This window comes from Giraffa tippelskirchi, chromosome 1 (assembly GCF_054371585.1).
Source record: "Giraffa tippelskirchi isolate mGirTip1 chromosome 1, T2T-mGirTip1v1.2.pri, whole genome shotgun sequence".
Lineage (NCBI taxonomy): Eukaryota > Metazoa > Chordata > Mammalia > Artiodactyla > Giraffidae > Giraffa > Giraffa tippelskirchi.
The window spans coordinates 103,927,089-103,948,104 of record NC_137275.1 but is presented as its reverse complement, the minus strand read 5'-3'; the positions used below and the strand labels follow the sequence as shown (position 1 = coordinate 103,948,104).

The following is a 21,016-nucleotide window of genomic DNA, read 5'->3' as shown; positions in this document are numbered from 1 at the left end:
CTCTTGATGCAGTGGGCAGAGCAGGAGGTGGCCAGCCCAGCTTGAGGGTCAGAGTGCAGATGCTGCAGATTTGGTGAGAGGGGTGGGAGGATGGATTGAATTCGGTGCACAGATGGGTATTTTGCGGGGGGATCGAGATTAATGCTCTGGTATTAAAGCGGGACAGTAGAGTTTTAGGTTTGGACTCCTCCTGCCTTCAGTTTAGGGATAGCCAGGGTAAGGTCCTGGGGCAGCAGCTTGGGGGGGGGCACCATTTCCACATCCATCTGGATACCACGTGGCGATGCCCAAATCAGAACCGTGTGAGCCAGGGACCCGTGGCAGTAAAAGTGACTAGGAGACTGACTAACTGACCTGATGGGATCTGAGAGCCGAGGGGGCCCCACTAGGCTCCTCTGAGGGTCCTCAAGCTCTCTGGAGGCCTGGGGCGCTAGCACAGGGGGTCTGACCACTCTGAGACCTTGGGCGTGTGGTAAGGCCTCTTCCCTGGAGGATCCGGTGTCTGAGAAGGTGCAAACACCTCGTTTCTTAGTTTTTTTCTCGGTCTGTTTTAGGGCCATTTTGTAGAAAGTGATAAAGTATTGCTTTTACCCAAGTTAACCTCATCTATGAAAGGCACAGATGTACGTAAACTTTTGGGATATGAACTTACTGAAAATGACCTCTCTTACGGCAGTATGCATATTGCAGCAATATTGGGTGACTGATGCTGCAACTTGTATACCTTTTTTTTTTTTAATAAATTTATTTATTTTAGTTGGGGGCTAATTACTTTACAATATTGTAGTGGTTTTTGCCATACATTGACATGAATCAGCCATGGGTTTACATGTGTTCCCCATCCTGAACCCCCTTCCCACCTCCCTCCCCATCCCATCCCTCTGGGTCATCCCATTGCCCCAGCCCTGAGCATTTGTCTCATGCATTGAACCTGGAATGGTGTTCTGTTTCACATATGATAATATACATGTTTCAATGCTATTCTCTCAGAACGTCCCACTCTCACCTTCTCCCTCAGAGTCCATAAGACTGTTCTATGCATCTGTGTCTCTTATTCTGTCTTGCATATAGGGTTATCGTTACCATCTTCCAAATTCCATATATATGCATTAGTATACTGTGTTGGTGTTTTTCTTTGTGGCTCACTTCACTCTGTATAATGGGCTCCAGTTTCATCCATCTCAATAGAACTGATTCAAAGGTATTCTTTTTAATGGCTAAGTAATATTCCATTGTGTATATGTAGCACAGCTTCCTTATCTATTCGTCTGCTGATGGACATCTAGGTTGCTTCCATGTCCTGGCTATTGTACACAGTGCTGCTTGTGTAGCTTTTACGTTCTCTTTCAAAGGAAAACTACTCCGGGTGTCACAGGAACATAAGAAAAGGAGCAGTTTTACCTGGAAGAAAAACAACAACTGGTTTCCTACTACGGTTTAATTCAGCTAATTTCATGAGCAGTGGTGGCCTTTTAGATGTCATTCATTCCAAAGCAGAGCACACCTTTGTTTTGTGTACTGTGGTTGTTCAGAGCCTGAGGTTTGGAGATGGAGTAAATCTTTAAGAACTGGTCTTACAGAGAAAGAGTTATGGTGGTATTTCATCGATAATGGTCAGGTGACAAAAAGTAATTGCTATTCCAGGTCCTTTTGGACTGAAGAGTTTTCATTCTTAATCTGTGGTTTAAGTGCACAAAAGAGGAGAGACATCCTTAATGGCACCTGCTTTGAAACCAGTGCATGATTCCGTAAAGTACTCTGGACAGTTCTATTGCCTGAAATTATTTTTGAGCACCATTCTTTTCTAATGGTCTCTAACTGCAGCTTTGGGAGGAAAAGCTAGTGGGGAAGCCACTTGGATAGAGATGCGGGTGAGGACCTCAGGAGAACTGCAGGAAAAGATCTTATTTCTGGGCCTGGATCATTAGCTCTATGTGCCTTCCCTGGAGCTGAACACGGGGTGTTCCCAGGCAGTGCCTAATTGGACCAGCTGGTAGTGTTGGGCTGTGAGAGCTTGTACTTTATGAAGCTGAATGATTTCTAAGAAAGGGCTGGTGGGGTCACACATCACGTGCCGGCACTTCTGATGTGTCTCTTTCCCACATCCTGTGCAACACGTTTGAGGTAGAGGAACTGTCTCGAATGTTCAGTGAAGTCAGACACCTTTGTGATCAGAGACTGGAGAGCCCAGACCCTGTGCGGAGGTGTCTCAGAAGTTTGCCTGGAAACGGGAGGGGTTGGGGGGACTCACCCGGCCGAAGGCACCCAGGTAAGCCTCAGCGATGAGCTAGTGCTACAAGGGTAGTGTTGAGTCATTGTGACAGGGACTATTCAGCTTCAAAGTCATACAGCCCTTTCAGTTCAGTTGAGTTCAGTCGCTCTGTCATGTCAGACTCTTTGCGACCCCATGAATCGCAGCACGCCAGACCTCCCTGTCCATCACCAACCCCCGGAGTCCACTCAAACTCATATCCATCGAGTCAGTGATTCCATCCAGCCATCTCATCCTCTGTCGTCCACTTCTCCTCCTGCCCTCAATCCTTCCCAGCATCAGGGTCTCTTCCAATGAGTCAACTCTTCGCATCAGGTGGCCAAATTATTGGAGTTTCAGCTTCAACATCAGTCCTTCCAATGAACACCCAGGACTGATCTCCTTTAGGATGGACTAGTTGGATCTTCTTGCAGTCCAAGGGACTCTCAAGAGTCTCCTCCAACACCACAGTTCAAAAGCATCAATTCTTCGGCGCTCAGCTTTCTTCACAGTCCAACTCTCACATCCATACGTGACTACTGGAAAAACTATAGCCTTGACTAGACGGACCTTTGTTGGCAAAGTAATGTCTCTGCTTTTCAATATGCTATCTAGGTTGATCATAACTTTCCTTCCAAGGAGTAAGTGTCTTTTAATTTCACGGCTGCAGTCACCATCTGCAGTGATTTTGGAGCCCAGAAAAATAAAGTATGACCCTGTTTCCACCGTTTCCCCATCTATTTCCCATTAAGTGATGGGACCAGATGCTATGATCGTAGTTTTCTGAATGTTGAGCTTTAAGCCAACTTTTTCATCTCCTCTCTCACTTTCCTCAAGAGGCTTTTTAGGTTCTCTTCACATTCTGCCATAAGGGTGGTGTCATCTAAATATCTGAGCTTATGGATATTTCTCCCAGCAATCTTGATTCCAGCTTGTGCTTCCTCCAGTGCAGCGTTTCTCATGATGTACTCTGCATATGAGTTAAATAAGCAGAGTGACAATATACAGCCTTGACGTCCTCCTTTTCCTATTTTTTGGAACCAGTCTGTTGTTCCATGTCCAGTTCTAACTGTTGCATCCTGACCTGCATACAGGTTTCTCAAGAGGCAGGTTAGGTGGTCTGGTATTCCCATCTCTTTCAGAATTTTCCACAGTTGATTCTGATCCACACAGTCAAAGGCTTTGGCATAGTCAATAAAGCAGAAGTAGATGTTTTTCTGAAACTCTCTTGCTTTTTCAATGATCCAGCAGATGTTGGCAATTTGATCTCTGGTTCCTCTGCCTTTTCTAAAACCAGCTTGAACATCTGGAAGTTCATGGTTCACGAATTGCTGAAGCCTGCCTTGGAGAATTTTGAGCATTATTTTGCTAGCGTGTGAGATGAGTGCAATTGTGCAGTAGTTTGAGCACTCTTTGGCATTGCCTTTCTTTGGGATTGAAATGAAAACTGATCTTTTCCGTTCTTTTCCAGCCCTTTACTGTACTTACTGTAACCTTAATCTAGGGCATGTAAAGAAAAGGATTATTAAAAATAAAATTATAAAATAATGATTTTAAAATTAATCTGTGATATGTCAGTTGTTTTTAACATGTTCTAACATGCATAGAAAACCATGTAATGTTATGCTATTTTGTTAGCATCCTCGCATACTAAAACATTGAATGAAAAGCATAATGAAAAAAAATAGATACGTTTCTCACATACAGGTGAAATATTGAAAGTAAATATTATTGAATCTAATTCAGCAGATGTTTAACTATTAATTACCTGCAGCCAAGTGAAAATTTATTCCAGGGTGTATAAATTATTTACTATACGGAAATATGCTAATATACCTAATCACATCACATAGCCCAAAGCAGAGAAATCATGCATTAATCTTAATAGATACAGAGAAACAGTTGGTCTCTTTTTATGATAGAAAAATATTAATCTAGAAATGGAAAAGTATATTCTCAGTATGCCACAAACAGCATACATACTCTGATGTTTTTCACAGTTAAACATCAGAGATGGTCTTTTAAAGTCATAAATGCTACAAGAATATCTTCTATTTCATGAATATTTAAGGGAAAAAAAGTTAATGAAAGTTCCAACTAGTGAATAAGACATGAAAGATTTGATAAGAGGAAAACATCATTATTTTCAGATTATATTATGACTATATTTCCTGAAACCAAAGTCTGGAAATTAACAGATCTGATAGTTGTCCTCATTCAAGCTTCTTCAGTTGGCAAAGGGATTCCAGTGAGTTTGACATGTAACATTTATTAGTTGTGTCTTTGCATTTTCCTTCAGTTCGGAACAGTTCCTCATTTTTTCTTTGTATTTCATACCTTGACAGTTACAGAACTATAAATCAGTTATTTCGTAGAACATCTGTTAATTTGGGGTGTTCCTGTTAGTTTAAAGTTAATGCATCATTGGCTGAAGTATTTCAGAAATAGTGTTGTGTTCTCATTATATGCCCATCCTATCAGATGCACATGTTTTCCTTTGTTCTATTACTGATAGTGTTTACCTTTGATAAGTTGATTAAAATGCTACTGACCATTCTAAACTTACTATTTTTCCATTTTTGTAATAGGTGTTATATCAGGAGATAATTTGTAACCATAAGAGTACCTATCCTATTCTGCATTATTTTCTCCATCTGTTTATTTATATTGGCATGTATTCATGGCTTTCTGTTTTATTCAATGATTATAATTTGTTTCTATATATATTTAACTGCTCAAATTGTCCAGGGTGGCCAAATACTGAAAATTATCATACGGCCAGGATCTGCACTAAATATAGAAAAACATTCCCTATTCAACAATATCAAAATACATTGTTTCCTAGCAAAGTTTATATGTAGAGCAATGTTATACATAACCGCAAAAAACTCAAAGCAATCTCAGAGTACAACGTTAGAGGAATTAACAGAGATTTATACATCATCAGATATAGTGGGCTGTTGGATAGCCCTAAAATCATTAATGTTATTATGTTATTCATGTGCTATTCATTACATCAGAAAATGCTCATTGTAATATTAATGGAAGCAAGGTAACTAGGTACAAACTGTATATTTTATAATCTCAAACATATTAAAAATAAAAGGAGCAGAAACTATATTAAAATATGTATAGTAGATCTTTTCAGTGATGGAGTTATGAGTGACTGTTATTTTTTAAAATTTCCAAATTTGTCATTGGGCATACTATGTTTTTGTAATCAGAAGGGGAAAAAAAGAAAAACAATAAAAAGCATTGGATCAGCTTCCCACAAATATTGATTCAGTTATTGGGCTAAGGGAAGTTTTACTACCTGGGATGCTTTCATTTTCCCACTGTGCGTTACTCCACAGGAGAAAAAAACATGCCAGCTTTTTTGTTTATGGGCACTGGGCAGGATGGTGCACCATTAAATCTAAGTTGGAATAACGATCATTATCTGCTAGGTGACCTGGAGAGGATGGTTATCCAGTAACTCTCTCTATATTCTACCATGGATGCATTAAAAGAAATCTGCCCTCATATCCTTAGTGGGAAATATGGACCTGAAAATGGGTTAAACAGAAAGAAAAAAGGGTTAAACAAAAGTACACAACATAAACAACAAAAAATATAAGACCTCTATGTTAAGTTCATTACTCTAAAAAAAAGATAAAATGCAGGATGTTCCTCTCATGTGTACTGTAATACTTATGAGGTCATTAATGTTTGCCAAAAACAGTACATGCAAAACTGTCTTATTCTTTCTTCTCTGGCATGATCATAATATGATCCTATATGGAGCTTTTAGTAAAAATTGGTATAGTCATTCATTATGCATTTATCTTATTTTAATCCTCTTTGGACTTGATCAGGATGACAATACTTAGTGCTTGAGAAGTCACCATGAAAAGTATGAAAGCTCAAGATATATCTGCTTATTCACAAGTAAATAAATCAGCCTTTTTAATCCTTTAATCTATTCTAGAAATTGAATAATTGAGCTAGAACAGGGGTTGTTCCATCTGATACAAAACATTTGGAGGTCAGAGTCTCAGAGAGATTTTTCACATGTTTATTTTCTCTAATTCGCATAATTAGTTAAAATGAACAAATTAGAAAACAAGTAACCAGAGGGTGCTGGATTAGCAGGAGTCTTAAAAGCTTTGCAGCTTCTTCATATAATTATTGAGGAGGCATGTTTAATTAATATAATACCCATTAGTAACAAACATAGCCAAGGTCAGGATGTTAACCTTTTTACCATTTACTGTTGGCATTTTAATTTTATAGTACTCTCAGCCCAGAAGAAATGTTCATTTATTTCAATGTAATATTCTGTGATACTGTTGCAACATCAAAAATCTCTCTTTTTCATATCACTATAATGCAGTAATTTATGGGTAAGAAATCGAGGTTTTAGTTTCTAGAGATATCTATAGAAGACTCTCATAAGTGTGAAAGTTCAGTACTCAAAGAAATGACGACGCACATACAATTTCAAGTGACTGTGCTTTGCGAACTGGACTCTTTCTGAGCTGAGTGAAAAATAGAATGAAGAGACTTAAATAGTTGCTCCATTTCCTAATCCCACATCTTGTACCTCAATTGAAAGGGGTTAAGAGCCCATTAAATTCTCTTCTTGGTCCATAAGCTTCTTTTCAGTACCTTTCCCAGGTTGCAAAGAAAATTTCCTGAAGGTTAGCCATTAAAGATTACTATACTCCTGAAAATCCTTGACTTATGTCTTGAAACATGGGATCATTTTAATTATCTATGAATGAAAGACTGTGGTTTGACTTCAACTCACTTTAGATGTCTCTTACGATGTATAACATCTTAAGGTTCTGAAAAACTATCTCCCTCATTACAACCTAAGAAATACCATATTTACTCAGCTTTTTATTTCTGCTCTATGTAATTCATTACTACTAGTGCATCAATTCTGATTTCTATGAATGAGGGAAAAAAAATCTACAAATCAAAAAAAAACAGAGTATCGAGTTATCTTTTTAGTTTCCATAATGAAGCTACCCTCTCTTTTGTTAAAGCTGTAAAAATTACTATCAATGAATATTATAAGAACCAGAGGATAAAGAAGGTGGGATATGAAAGATATTGACTGTTTATGTGGATGAAAATTTTCATGAATAGTGATACCTGTTTTATGTTCTCAAATTAAAAAAAATTACAATATTAATTTTTAATTATTTTTATTGGAGTACAATTGCTTTACAATGTTATGTTCTGTACAGCAAAAGTGAATCAGCTATATGTATACATGTATCTCCTCTCTCTTGACCTTCCTTGCTACCCATGCATCACTCTCAAATTTTTTGAAAAGATAGTTTTCAGATCGAAGAGAGATGCAGCTCTAATAGTTATACTTTTCTATGAACTGTATGTTTAATATATTTAACATGTATGAAATATATGTTTATTACAGAGTTGTCCTATATTAGTTGTGATTAATACTTGGTCTTTTGAAGTTCAAAATAAATCAAGCAAGATGAATTGGGTAGGAACATCTGGACAGAATAAGGTTTTGTCACATCTGAAGCTGAAATCTTTCACCTGGATGAATTTACCAAAGCCCAGGGGCTTTCCCACAGTTGTAGGGTTTGGAAACATGACATTTTTAGAATTCTAAATACAATCTCTTTTCCCAAGGGAGGACTCACATTAAACCAGCAAACACAAATAGTGTGTAATAACAGAATGGCAAGTTGTGATTGTAATGATAAACAAAAAAAAGTAAAGAAATCACAATGCTCTTTATCTCTTTGAAATGTACTCTGTGACTTGAGTTTGAGCGATCTGGATGTCAAAAGCAATCGAGATTCATAAACTTTTCTGTGTGTATTTTATACCTCAATGAAATTTACAAAAACAAAGTGAAATCTCTGAAACCCAGGGACTAAGACTCTACAGAGTAAACAGTAAGGAAAATTCTCCTGGAAGTTTGGGTGGTGGTTTCTAAGGGCAAAGGGTAATAGCCACTGCAGTTGTCAGTTATGATTTGAAACTTTAATTTCTGAATCACAGATGCATGCGTTTCAAAGGAACCTTGGAAATTTGGATGGATGGTTGCCTTAAGAAGACCTTTTGTTTCTGAGTAGTGAGGATGACTCTTTAATGATTGATGGCTTTTCTGTCAGTCGCCTGAAATAGCTTTTCTTACTTCGTTTGGCAAAACATTTACTGGTCTTTCCTCTAAACCAGAGGTCAAAATCTAACTCCTACAAAACTTTTCCAACTGTTTCAATTTATTCCAAAACTCCTTGACCCTATCAACCTCTCTTACTGGGAACATTTCAAAATAATTGTAATTTAAACTTGGAGTTACAGCTCTCTGAAAATGTGACTCATGTGTTTTATTGGTGGACCTTCAACTCTCAGAAACTCTGAAGTATTGAACAACTGGATGCCTTGTGTTTCTGGGTAGTTAGAGCTACTCTCTCATTTATCAGCTGAGTGATATTGAGCAAATTGTGAAACTTCTCTAAGCTTTAGCTTCCTTGTCAATTAAATCAGGAAGTTAGCACCAAAATATGTAATATTTTATACATAATAGTATACACGGTATAGGTGAGGTGTGTTGTGTGTGCAGTGACTATGATATGCATTTAGTACTAGAAACGACTTGATCTCCATCCTTTGTGCTTAGTCGCTCAGTCATGTCTGACTCTTTGTGACCCCATGGACTGTAGCTCACGAGGCCTCTCTATCCATGGGGATTCTCCAGGCACGAATACTGGAGTGGGTTATACCATGCCCTCCTCCAGGAGATCTCCCAACCCAGGTATTGAACCCAGGTCTCCTGCATTGCAGGTGGATTCTTTACCCTTGAGCTAACAGGGAAGCCCCTCCATCCTTTATCCTTTGGTAAATATATTCTTACAAGTGTATCAACAATTGAATTGACACCTCTGTGAGACAGGGAGGAGTCAGAGAACAAAGGATCAGTTCTCATCTGGTCAAATCTTGGTGGTGTTGCAGAAGACTCTTGAGAGTCCCTTGGACTGCAAGGAGATCCAACCAGTCAATCCTAAGGGAAATCAGTTCTGAATATTCATTGGAAGGACTGATGCTGAAGCTGAAATTCCAAAACTTTGGCCACCTGATGCAAAGAACTGCCTCATTGGAAAAGACCTTAATGCTGGGAAAGATTGAAGGCTGGAGGACAAGAGGACGACAGAGGATGAGATGGTTGGATGGCATCACCAACTCGATGGACATGAGTCTGAGGAAGCTCTGGGAGTTGGGATGGACAGGGAAGCCTGGCGTGCTGCAGTCTATGTGGTCACAAAGAGTCTGACATGGCTGAGCGACTGAACTGACTGAACTGAACCTTGGGGATAAGAGGAAGGAGGTTCAGAATGAAGCAGGGTTAATTCCCAAGAAACTTGTCCCTCAGAACCTTTCCACATTTGAGTTTGCCATATATAAGAGAGAATATGGATTAGAAGTCCTGCACCTCTGATTTAACTGTGATGCTGGTACATTCTTCCAAGCTAGCATTAATCAGAAGCCCAAATTTCAGTGTATCTCTCTGCTTTCCTTTATTTTTATTTTTCTTCTCTTTCTTCTTTCTTTTGAATGAATTATCAACCTCTTTTTTGTTTGTTTTTATTTTTTCCTCTTGTTGTTATTGTCCAGTTGCTCAGTTGTGTCTGACTCTTTGCGACCCCATGGGCTGCAGCACGCCAGGCTTCCCTGTCCTTCACTGTCTCCTGGAGTTTGCTTAAATTCATGTCCATTGAGTTGATGATGCCATCCAACCATCTCATCCTCTGTCGCCCCCTTCTCCTCCTACCCTCAATCTTTTCCAGCATCAGGGTCTTTTCCAATAAGTTGCCTCTTTGCATCAGGTGGCCAAAGTATTGGAGCTTCAGCATCAGTCCGTCCAATGAATATTCAGGACTTATTTCCTTTTAGATTGATTGGTTTCATCTCCTTGCTGTCCAAAGGACTCTCATGAGTCTTCTCCAGCACCACAATTCAGAAAAATCAATTTTTCAGGGCTCAGCTTTCTTTATGTTCCAACCCTCACATCCATATATGACTACTGAAAAATCTATTGCTTTGACTAGATGGACCTACATTTTCAGGAGCTTTCCACAGTCTTCCATCTGTCTTTCCATCTATTTCTCTTCAGTCTAATTCTATTTCACTTAACTAACCTCATCCAGCCTTTCTCTCAGGTCCCCCAACCTGTAGTACTCATATGTTCAGCCAGGTTTGTTCCCTATTCCATAAGCCCTCTGTGCTCACTCCTGACGTTGTGTATAGTCCCTTCCCTGAAGGCTCTTTGCTGTCCTTCTTATATACTTATGCAAGACTCAAATCCTACCTCATCTAAGAGGTCCTCACAGAAGAAGGCAGTGCTTTTTGAAACCCTTCTTTAAATGAAATCCCATAGCAAGTCTAATTTGTCCTCCCTGACCTGGTAATTAATTATCCATTGACTCCATCATATAGGGTATATTGTTTTTCTTATGTGTTATTCTTCTTTATATAAAAAGATTTTAATGACTTGAACTAGGAGCTATGGCATTTTCGTTTTCATTTTCGTACAAGGATCTGTGATATGAAGTTGACATCCTTTTCCCCCACTTCCCATTCACCCTCAGCACTTGTTAAACATAAAGGATACTTGGAACTTACTGGTTTACAGGTTTTTGTAGTCCTTGGTTCTGGTCCTTGGGTCTAAGCCGCAGTACTATAATGCTAATTTGATTGATTTCTTATTGTCACATAACTCAGAAATTAACTAAATATCATTACAAATTTAGAAACGTATAAGATATTGTAAGAAAGCCAATGGATATCACAGCCTTAGGCCTGGAGGAGAGTGTTGTGCAAGTCATAGGTTGGTGGGGTTCATATTTAATGATTTAGCCTTCTAATATTCCATTGTAATTAAGAGATATGCAACTATATATTTAATATTTAACAGCATTGGTTAAAAAAAGAGAAAAGAGAGAAAGGGAGGGAAGAGAGAGATCTTGAAGACTTTTTGAAATTCATGAACAAATATGATTGGATGGGGAAAGAGAAAAACCAAGGGCTGACCTCTCACAAATAAGCTCAGGAAAGAGAGAAGGGCTCATCTGACATGCAAGTAGAAAGGTTAAACCTCCAGAACCTTAGAAAAGCTGAATAGTCTGAGCAGTATTGGCAGAAGGCACATTAAAGAGCTTGCACAATTCTGCAAATGTCTCACCCAAAGAAATCTGACATGGTGTTCATCATCTAGCTAATCCTATCATGCAGACATTTCTGAGAGTGAAATCAGATCTTTCTTTGCCAGAGTGGGTTCCTTATTTGGGCCACCGGGTCAAATCAAGAAAGGCCAATATAGGCTGCCAGAGTAGACAAGGAGAGGAGAAATAAAAGAACAAGACATATAATTCATCAGTGATTTCCTCCCAATATACTTAGCCTCCACCTTACCTCCATCTTACTGGTAATACAGAAACAAGGTTGAAGGATCAGGTAAAAGGTATCTGTAGAAACTGAGTAAATATAGGAAATAAAGTAACTTAAAACATAAAATTGAAAATTTTCTTTCTAGGGATAATTGTGATGATAGTTCAGTAATAAAATAAGATCAGATGAAGTCTGAAGAAATGTTAGAAAACCTGGATAAAGTAGAAAAACATCTGTTTGAAGGCATCAGAATGTTAGAGACACAAAGACGTGTGGGCCAAGTTCTAGAGAGAAGGGAAACAGACACAGGCTTGACATTTGGCCCAGCTTTTCTCCTTGGGGCATTTGCTGATTCAAATCTTACAGCCTAGGGGCTGAGAAGCCAAGGAGTTCAAAAGACTGCAAGCAGAGAAGCCAAGTGGCAAAAGCTCAAGCAAAAAGAAACAACTAAGAGAATGACAAGCTAAGTCTCACAGGGCTGAGGGAACCATTGCATATAAAGCCTGACCAGTGCAAGTACTTGGGAATGGTCACATGGTAATTTCAAAGGGCAGCACCCATAGAGGAAGGACAAGCCAGAAATAGACCAGTCTTCACAAAGACTGAGAACCCCTTTGAATGAGCTCAAACTGAGAATGGACTAAGGTTACCAGTCCCTACCATAACTGTCTGCTGTGAGCAAAAAGAGATCTTTTCAAAAGAAAGATAACAACATCCAGAGTGGAGGTATCTTTATAGTTTCCTAAAATAAGCCCAATGTTAATATAAAACATAATTTGGCATACCAGGAAAAAAGACTAAATTGTCAAGAGCCCCAAAAGAAAAAGACAACATAAATCAACACAGGAGGACAAGATATTTGGGTTTTCAGTCATTAGTTAAAACAACTATGATTTAACAAAGAAAATATACACATGGCAGGTAAGTTCATGAAAAGGTGCTACATGTTATATAACATTCAGTTCAGTTCAATCACTCAGTCGTGTCCGACTCTGTGCGACCCCATGAACCACAGCATGCCAGGTCTCCCTAGGGAATTTTAAATTAAAACGATGAGATACACACCTATTCAAGTGGCTAAAATCCAAAAAATGAAATACCAAAGCTGGTGAGGATATAGAAAATAGGAATTCTCATTTGTTGCTAGTGAGATACTTGACAGTTTCTTAGAAAAGTAAACACTTTTATCATACAGTGATCTTGTCATCATGCTACTTGGTATCTGCCCATAGCAACTGAAAAGTTATATCTCTATTAAAAACCTGAATGTGGGTGTTTATAACAGTTTCTTTCTTAATTGCCAAAACTTGGAATCAACCAAGATGTTTTCCAATAGATGAACCATTTGGCTTCTCTGCTTATAGTCTTTTGAACTCCTTGAGTCCATACAAAGGAATAGCATTCAGCAATAAGAAAGAAAATCTATGAAGCCATGAACAGACATGGAAGAATCTTAAATGCATATAGCTAAGTGAAAAAGAGCCAGTCTGCAAAGGCTATGTACATATTGCATGATTCCAACTATGTGAAACTTAGAAAAGGCAAAACTGTGGTCACAGTGAAAAGATCTTTGGTCATAAGAGATTGTGAGAGGGAGAAAAGGATAGGTGAACCATGGAAATTTAAAGGCTGTGAAACTTCCATGTGTGGTTCTGTGATGATGGATACAGGTTATTCAATTCAGTTCAGTCGCTCAGCCGTGTCCGGCTCTTTGCGATCCCATGAATCACAGTACACCAGGCCTCCCTGTACATCACCAACTCCAGGAGTTTACCTAACTCATGTCCATCGAATTGGTGATGCCATCCAGCCATCTCATCCTCTGTCGTCCCCTTCTCCTCCTGACCCAATCCTTCCCACTATCAGGGTCTTTTCCAATGAGTCAACTCTTTGCGTGAGGTGGCCAAAGTATTGGAGTTTCAGCTTCAGCATCAGTCCTTCCAATGAACACCCAGGACTGATCTCCTTCAGGATGGACTGGTTGGATCTTCTTGCAGTCCAAGGGACTCTCAAGAGTGTCCTCCAACACCACAGTTCAAAAGCATCAATTCTTTAGCACTCACCTTTCTTCACAGTCAAACTCTCACATCCATACATGACTACTGGAAAAACCATAGCCTTGACTAGATGGACCTTTGTTGGCAAAGTAGTGTCTCTGCTTTTAAATATGCTATCTAGGTTGGTCATAACCTTCCTTCCAAGGAGTATGCGTCTTTTAATTTCATGGCTGCAGTCACCATCTGCAGTGATTTTGAAGCCCAAAAAAATAAAGTCTGACACTGTTTGCACTGTTTCCCCATCTATTTCCCATTAAGTGATGGGACCAGATGCTATAATCTTAGTTTTCTGAATGTTGAGCTTTAAGCCAACTTTTTCACTCTCCCCTTTGACTTTCATCAGGAGGCTCTTTAGTTCTTCTTCGCTTTCTGCCATAAGGGTGGTGTCATCTGCATATCTGAGGTTATTGATATTTCTCCCGGCAATCTTGGTTCCAGCTTGTGTTTCTTCCAGCCCAGCGTTTCTCATGATGTACTCTGCATAGAAGTTAAATAAGCAGAGTGACAATATACAGCCTTGACAGACTCCTTTTCCTATTTGGAACCAGTCTGTTGTTCCATGTCCAGTTCTAACTGTTGCTTCCTGACCTGCATACTGGTTTCTCAAGAGGCAGGTCAGGTGGTCTGGTATTCCCATCTCTTTCAGAATTTTCCACAGTTGATTCTGATCCACACAGTCAAAGGCTTTGGCATAGTCAATAAAGCAGAAGTAGATGTTTTTCTGGAACTCACTTGCTTTTTCGATGATCCAGCGGATGTTGGCAATTTGGTCTCTGGTTCCTCTGCCTTTTCTAAAACCAGCCTGAACATCTGGAAGTTCACGGTTCACATACTGTTAAAGCCTGGCTTGGAGAATTTTGAGCATTACTTTACCAGTGTGTGAGATGAGTGCAACTGTGCGGTAGTTTGAGCATTCTTTGGCATTGCCTTTCTTTGGGATTGGAATGAAAACTGACCTTTTCCAGTCCTGTGGCCACTGCTGAGTTTTCCAGATTTGCTGCCATATTGAGTGTAGCAATATATTACTGATGCTAATTAAAAAATAGCTAGACTAAAATTTGGAGGGAAAATGATGGGAAACAGAGAACCTATCCCAAGACCCTGGGGGCAGGAAAAACCATGGCATGAATGTAAAAATTCCACCTGGCTCTCTTGGCACAAAGAGGGAACAGGCTGGCCTGCCTTTAGTTCATTGCTCTGCTGGGAGGGGGGCCTTTTACCCACCATGCAAAATGTTAGGGAGCCTGCCCTCCAAGATGCCTTAAGTAGCAGAAGCCAGGGCTGCCACGCCAGCTCCCAGGGCAAGGGACAGCCTGCTTGTGTCTGTCTTTTTTTTTTTTTTTTCCATAATGGCAGAAATATGACCTAAGGGTCCTATCTTGTCGTATATATTTGAGGTGCTTCACTAGTACTTGAGGCTGATTAGACAGGTTTGAGTCAACTTTACTTTGTTTCATTGTTAATTGAGAAACTGTTTCAATAAAATATTCTTAAAAAGAAAAAGAGAAATGAGTACAAAAGACATATGGAGTATATATATAAACTACTGTGTCTAGCCAGGCCCAAGTCACACAGCCTCGAGAGGAGACACAGTCTACCTGAATCTCTAGGACTTCTCCAAAGGGAAAAAATGAGATTCTGATGCCAGAAGTGGAAGGAATGATTTTAAAAGAAAAAGGTAAAATATAATCTAAATACATCAGTAGATGCATATTTCCCTGTGTTTTTAATCTGGTACAGATAATAAGAAAAGGATGCAGCTAATAGTAGGGGCCGTTAGATTCTGCTGAGGAAAATGTGCTGTGGAGGGAGAGTTTGTTTAGCTATTTGTTAGAGTCCACATGTAAGTGGCATCATGCACTATTTGTCCTTGTGTTATTTCACTTGGCATAGTGTCTTCTAGTTTTATCCATGTTGTCTCAAACAGTTGAATTTTCTCTTTTTTAAGATTGAGTAATATTCCACTTTGTATATACATCATATTTTCTTTATTTATCAATGTATTGATGGATACCTAGGCTGTTTCCGTATCTTGGCTCTTGTGAATAATGCTGCAATGAATATGGGAGTGCAGATATCTCTTCAAATAATGATGGTGTTTCCTTTGGAAGTGGTAGTGAGGAAGAGCTTATGACAAATTGACCATGTGTTAAAGATGTTGGAGAAAAGGTCATTTTCAAGGTCATACATAGTTTAAAATCATGACATTTCAGTGAGCCTGTGTGTATGAAGACTTGCTTTTTTTTTTCTGAATTTGAATACACTGCAAAGAAGTATTGCAAAATTTTTGATCAACATCAAAAAAAAGAAGAATAAAAAGGATGGAAATACTTTGTTTTTTACTATGAAACTGGAGGAAAGGCAAGCCTTGTAAGCAGCATGGGATGAAGCCCACTAGAATTTTCTCTGATGATAGTGCTAATTTAGGAGAAGAAGGATACAAGGCCAAGGCACAATTCTGAAGCAAAATAAGGCTGCTGAGTCTGCACCCAGTGTATGAGATTAAGTTTTAATGGCATATGATGAAGTGGCCATGACAGCTGGCAGAGCTGGTTGAGTTGTTGAAAATGGCTCTTGAAGCTACAGGAACTGGACAGTAGACACAGAAAAAGAATAAGGTAAATCCAAAAGAGTGGAAGGACAAAATTAATAAAGAGCAAAGACAAAAATAGAGAAGAAAAGTAGTAAACTTGACAATACTGAAAGCTTGTTCTTTAGAAAGACTAGTAAAATAAGCAATATTTGGTAAAGACAGTAGAGATAGAACTAGCTATAAAGCAGTATTTTTTTAATTACAACAGAATACTGTACTAACTTTATACCAATACACTTGAAAATCTGGACAAACTAGATGATAATAAGTTATATGCATCCAAGATTGACTCATATTTTGAGTAGAAAATATAAGTAGCTTTATGAGGTTAGAAAATATAATCAAAGATCTACACTTTAGAAAGATATCAGTTGTTTTCCAATTTATTAAAAAAGCTAAGAGTCCCAAGACAAAAATCAGATTTAGCAATTTACCCTAAAATTAACCAGAAGCACATTTCTTTTACGGTATTAGGTTATAATGAATGTTAGCAGATAGATTCCAGCAACACATTTTTAAAAAGTTATAATGATCAAGAGGGATTTATCACCATAAAGCAGAGTTTTTTAAGGGAAGATAAAGTTGGAATGAGGAGAGAAATGTGCATATCCAATATCAAAACACACTCCAAAGTTTCAGTGGTTTTAAAAAAATCTACTAAACTATAATAGTACATCAATATATTATTAAACCTGTATAGGAACCCATGTATATATAAGAAATAAAATATAAGATAAATAAAGTGCAGACTGTCCTTACTGTAGAACTACAAAAATGGTCACACAAATTGCACTCTGCAAAGTTGATCTTAATGACCAGTGCAGAAAATATTATTGTTCCTTGATCTTAAAATCTTGCTGAGAAAACACTAGAAATTTTCTTGTTTAAAAAAGTAACTGCTGTACACATGAAACTACCACAATATTGTTAATCAACTGTCCTCCAATATAAAAGAAAAAGTTAAAAATGTTTTTAATACTAAATGTGGAGCTTGATTTATATAATTGTTTTAGATGACAATAGCAAGTCATTATATAATAATGCTAACATATTTGGATATTACAAATTTTATTTTACTTAAAGATACATTCTTTTAAGCTTTCAAAATATAGTAAACCTTAGTTAAGAGACTGCAACCTAAAACATTAGAAATACTGAGAATTAGCATGTTTTATTCTATTGTCAAAAAAACTTACGAGACGTCTAGTTTTGAGTCCAACATGAAAGGAGCTTGGAAGTTGCCACTCTGTACTAACAAGTAAATATCTGAACAAACTGAAAAATCAACAATTCTTAGATACAGTAGAGAAGTGAGGTCACAGGAAAAATCACCATGCCCAAAATTGGAGAGGCAAACAGAATATAACAGCTTACTGGAACGGAAACGCAAGAGTAGAAATCACTGTGGAAACCAAACTGAGGTAGGAAAAACTGAACTGTGTTCGATGAATTGCTAGAGGCCCCGTGTGCAAATGTCTGTGTGATAAAAATTCCAGGGAGGCCTCTATACTTTTGTGAGTTTTGTTTCTTGAGCTCTGCCAGGTTGTCACTACTGGGTGAAGAAGGTCAGAATAAACTCCTCTTCTGGCTGAGGGAAGATAATTTTGAAATACAATTTTGAAACACACCAGAACAATTTTGAAATACACGAGAAAATTCTACTATTCATAGTAAGGCCTGCCCTCAGTTCAGTTCAGTTCACTCATTCAGTCGTGTCTGACTCTGTGTGACCCCATGGACTGCAGCACGCCAGGCCTCCCTGTCCATCACCAACTCCTGGAGTTTACTCAAACTCATGTCCATTGAGTCAGTGATGCCCTCCAACCATCTCATCCTCTGTTGTCCCCTTCTCCTCCCACCTTCAATCGTTTGCAGCTTCAGGGTCCTTTCCAGTGAGTCAGTTCTTCACATCAGCTGGCCAAAATAGTGGAGTTTCAGCTTCAACGTCAGTCCTTCCAATGAATATTCAGGACTGATTTTCTTTAGGATTGACTTGTTGGATCTCACTGCAGTCCAAGGGACCCTCAAGTGTCTTCTCCAACACCACAGTTCAAAAGCATCAATTCTTCAGCCCTCAGCTTTCTTTATACTCCAACTCTCACATCCATACATGACTACTGGAAAAACCATAGCTTGGACGAGATGGACCTTTGTTAGCAAACTAATGTCTCTGCTTTTAAATAAGCTGCCTAGGTTGGTCATAACTTTCCTTCCAAGGAGCAAGCATCTTTTATTTAATTTATTTAAATAAATTTATTTATTTTAGTAGGGGGCTAATTACTTTACAATATTGTAGTGGTTTTTGCCATACATTGACATGAATCAGCCATGGGTTTCCATTCGTTCCCCATCCTGAACCCCCTTCCCACCTCCCTCCCCATCCCATCCCTCTGGGTCATCCCATTGCCCCAGCCCTGAGCATTTGTCTCATGCATCGAACCTGGAATGGTGTTCTGTTTCACATATGGTAATATACATGTTTCAATGCTATTCTCTCAGAACGTCCCACCCTCACCTTCTCCCTCAGAGTCCATAAGACTTCTATGCATCTGTGTCTCTTATTGCCGCATATAGGGTTATCGTTACCATCTTTCAAATTCCATATATATGCATTAGTATACTGTATTGGTGTTTTTCTTTCTGGCTTACTTCACTCTGTATAATGGGCTCCAGATTCATCCATCTCAGCAGAACTGATTCAAATGTATTCTTTTTGATGGCTGAGTAATATTCCATTGTGTATATGTACCACTGCTTCCTTATCCATTCGTCTGCTGGTGGACATCTAGGTTGCTTCCATGTCCTGGCTATTGTAAACAGTGCTGCGATGAACATTGGGGGACACGCGTCTCTTTCAATTCTGGTTTCCTCAGTGTATATGCCCAGCAGTGGGATTGCTGGGTCATATGGCAGTCCTATTCCCAGTTTTTTAAGGAATCTCCACACTGTTCTCCATAGTGGCTGTACTAGTTTGCATTCCCACCAACAGTGTAAGAGGGTTCCCTTTTCTCCACACCCTTTCCAGCATTTATTGCTTGTAGACTTTTGGATAGCAGCCATTCTGACTGGTGTGAAATGGTACCTCATTGTAGTTTTGATTTGCATTTCTCTAATAATGAGTGATGTTGAGCATCTTTTCATGTGTTTGTTAGCCATCTGTATGTCTTCTTTGGAGAAATGTCTGTTTAGTTCTTTGGCCCATTTTTTGACTGGGTCGTTTATTTTTCTGGAATTCAGCTGCAGGAGTTGCTTGTATATTTTTGAGATTAATTGTTTGTCTGTTGCTTCGTTTACTATTATTTTCTCCCATTCTGAAGGCTGTCTTTTCACCTTGCTTATAGTTTCCTTTGTTGTGCAAAAGCTTTTAATGTTAATTAGGTCCCATTTGTTTATTTTTGCTTTTATTTCCAATATTCTGGGAGGTGGGTCATGGAGGATCCTGCTGTGATTTATGTCGGAGATTGTTTTGCCTATGTTTTCCTATAGGAGTTTTATAGTTTCTGGTCTTACATTTAGATCTTTAATCCATTTTGAGTTTATTTTTGTGTATGGTGTTAGAAAGTGTTCTAGTTTCATTCTTTTTCAAGTGGTTGACCCGTTTTCCCAGCACCACTTGTTAAAGAGATTGTCTTTTCTCCATTGTATATTCTTGCCTCCTTTGTCGAAGATAAGGTGTCCATAGGTGCGTGGATTTATCTCTGGGCTTTCTGTTTTGTTCCATTGATCGATATTTCTATCTTTGTGCCAGTACCATACTGTCTTGATGACTGTGGCTTTGTAGTAGAGCCTGAAGTCAGGCAGGTGGATTCCTCCAGTTCCATTCTTCTTTCTCAAGATTGGCAAGTGTCTTTTAATTCCATGGCTGCAGTCACTATCTGCAGTGATTTTGGAGCCCCCCAAAAATAAAGTCAGCCACTCTTTCCACTGTTTCCCCATCTATTTGCCATGATCTTAGTTTTCTGAATGTTGAGCTTTAGGCCAACTATTTCATGCTCCTCTTTCACTTTCATCTTTAGTTCTTCGTTTTCTGCCATAAGGATAGTATTATCTGCATATCTGAGGTTATTGGTATTTCTTCTAGCAATGTTGATTCCAGCTTGTGCTTCATTCCAGTCTAGCATTTCTCATGTACTCTGCATATAAATTAAATAATCACAGTGACAGTATATAGCCTTGACATACTCCTTTCCTGATTTGGAATCAATCTGTTGTTCCATGTCCAGTGTCAACTATTGCTTCTTGACCTGCATAAAGATTTCACAGGAGGCAAATCAGAAGGTCTAGTATTCTCATCTCTTGAGGAATTTTCCAGTTTGTTGTGATCCACACAATCAAAGATTTTGGCATAGTCAATGAAGCAGAAATAGATGTTTTTCTGGAACTCTTGCTTTTTTGAAGATCCATCGGATGTTGGCAATTTGATCTCTGGTTCATCTGCCTTTTCTAAATCCATCTTGAACCTCTGGAAGTTCATGGTTCATGTACTGTTGAAGCCTGACTTGGAGAATTTTGAGCATTACTTTACTAGTTTGTGAGATGAGTGCAATCATGTGGTAGTTTGAACATTCTTTGGCAATGCCTTTCTTAGGGATTGGAATGAAAACTGACTTTTCCAGTCCTGTGGCCACTGCTGAGTTTTCCCAATTTGCTGGCATATTGAGTGCAGCACTTTCACAGCATCATCTTTTAGGATTTGAAATAGCT

At 38.7% G+C, this 21,016-nt stretch overlaps 1 long non-coding RNA gene across 1 annotated transcript in view; it reads left to right on the top strand.

Annotated features, from left to right (window-relative positions):
* Nucleotides 1–21,016, top strand: part of LOC145505696 (uncharacterized) — a 123,657-nt gene that overhangs the window by 19,462 nt on the left and 83,179 nt on the right. The gene's annotated exons all lie outside the window — the stretch shown is intronic.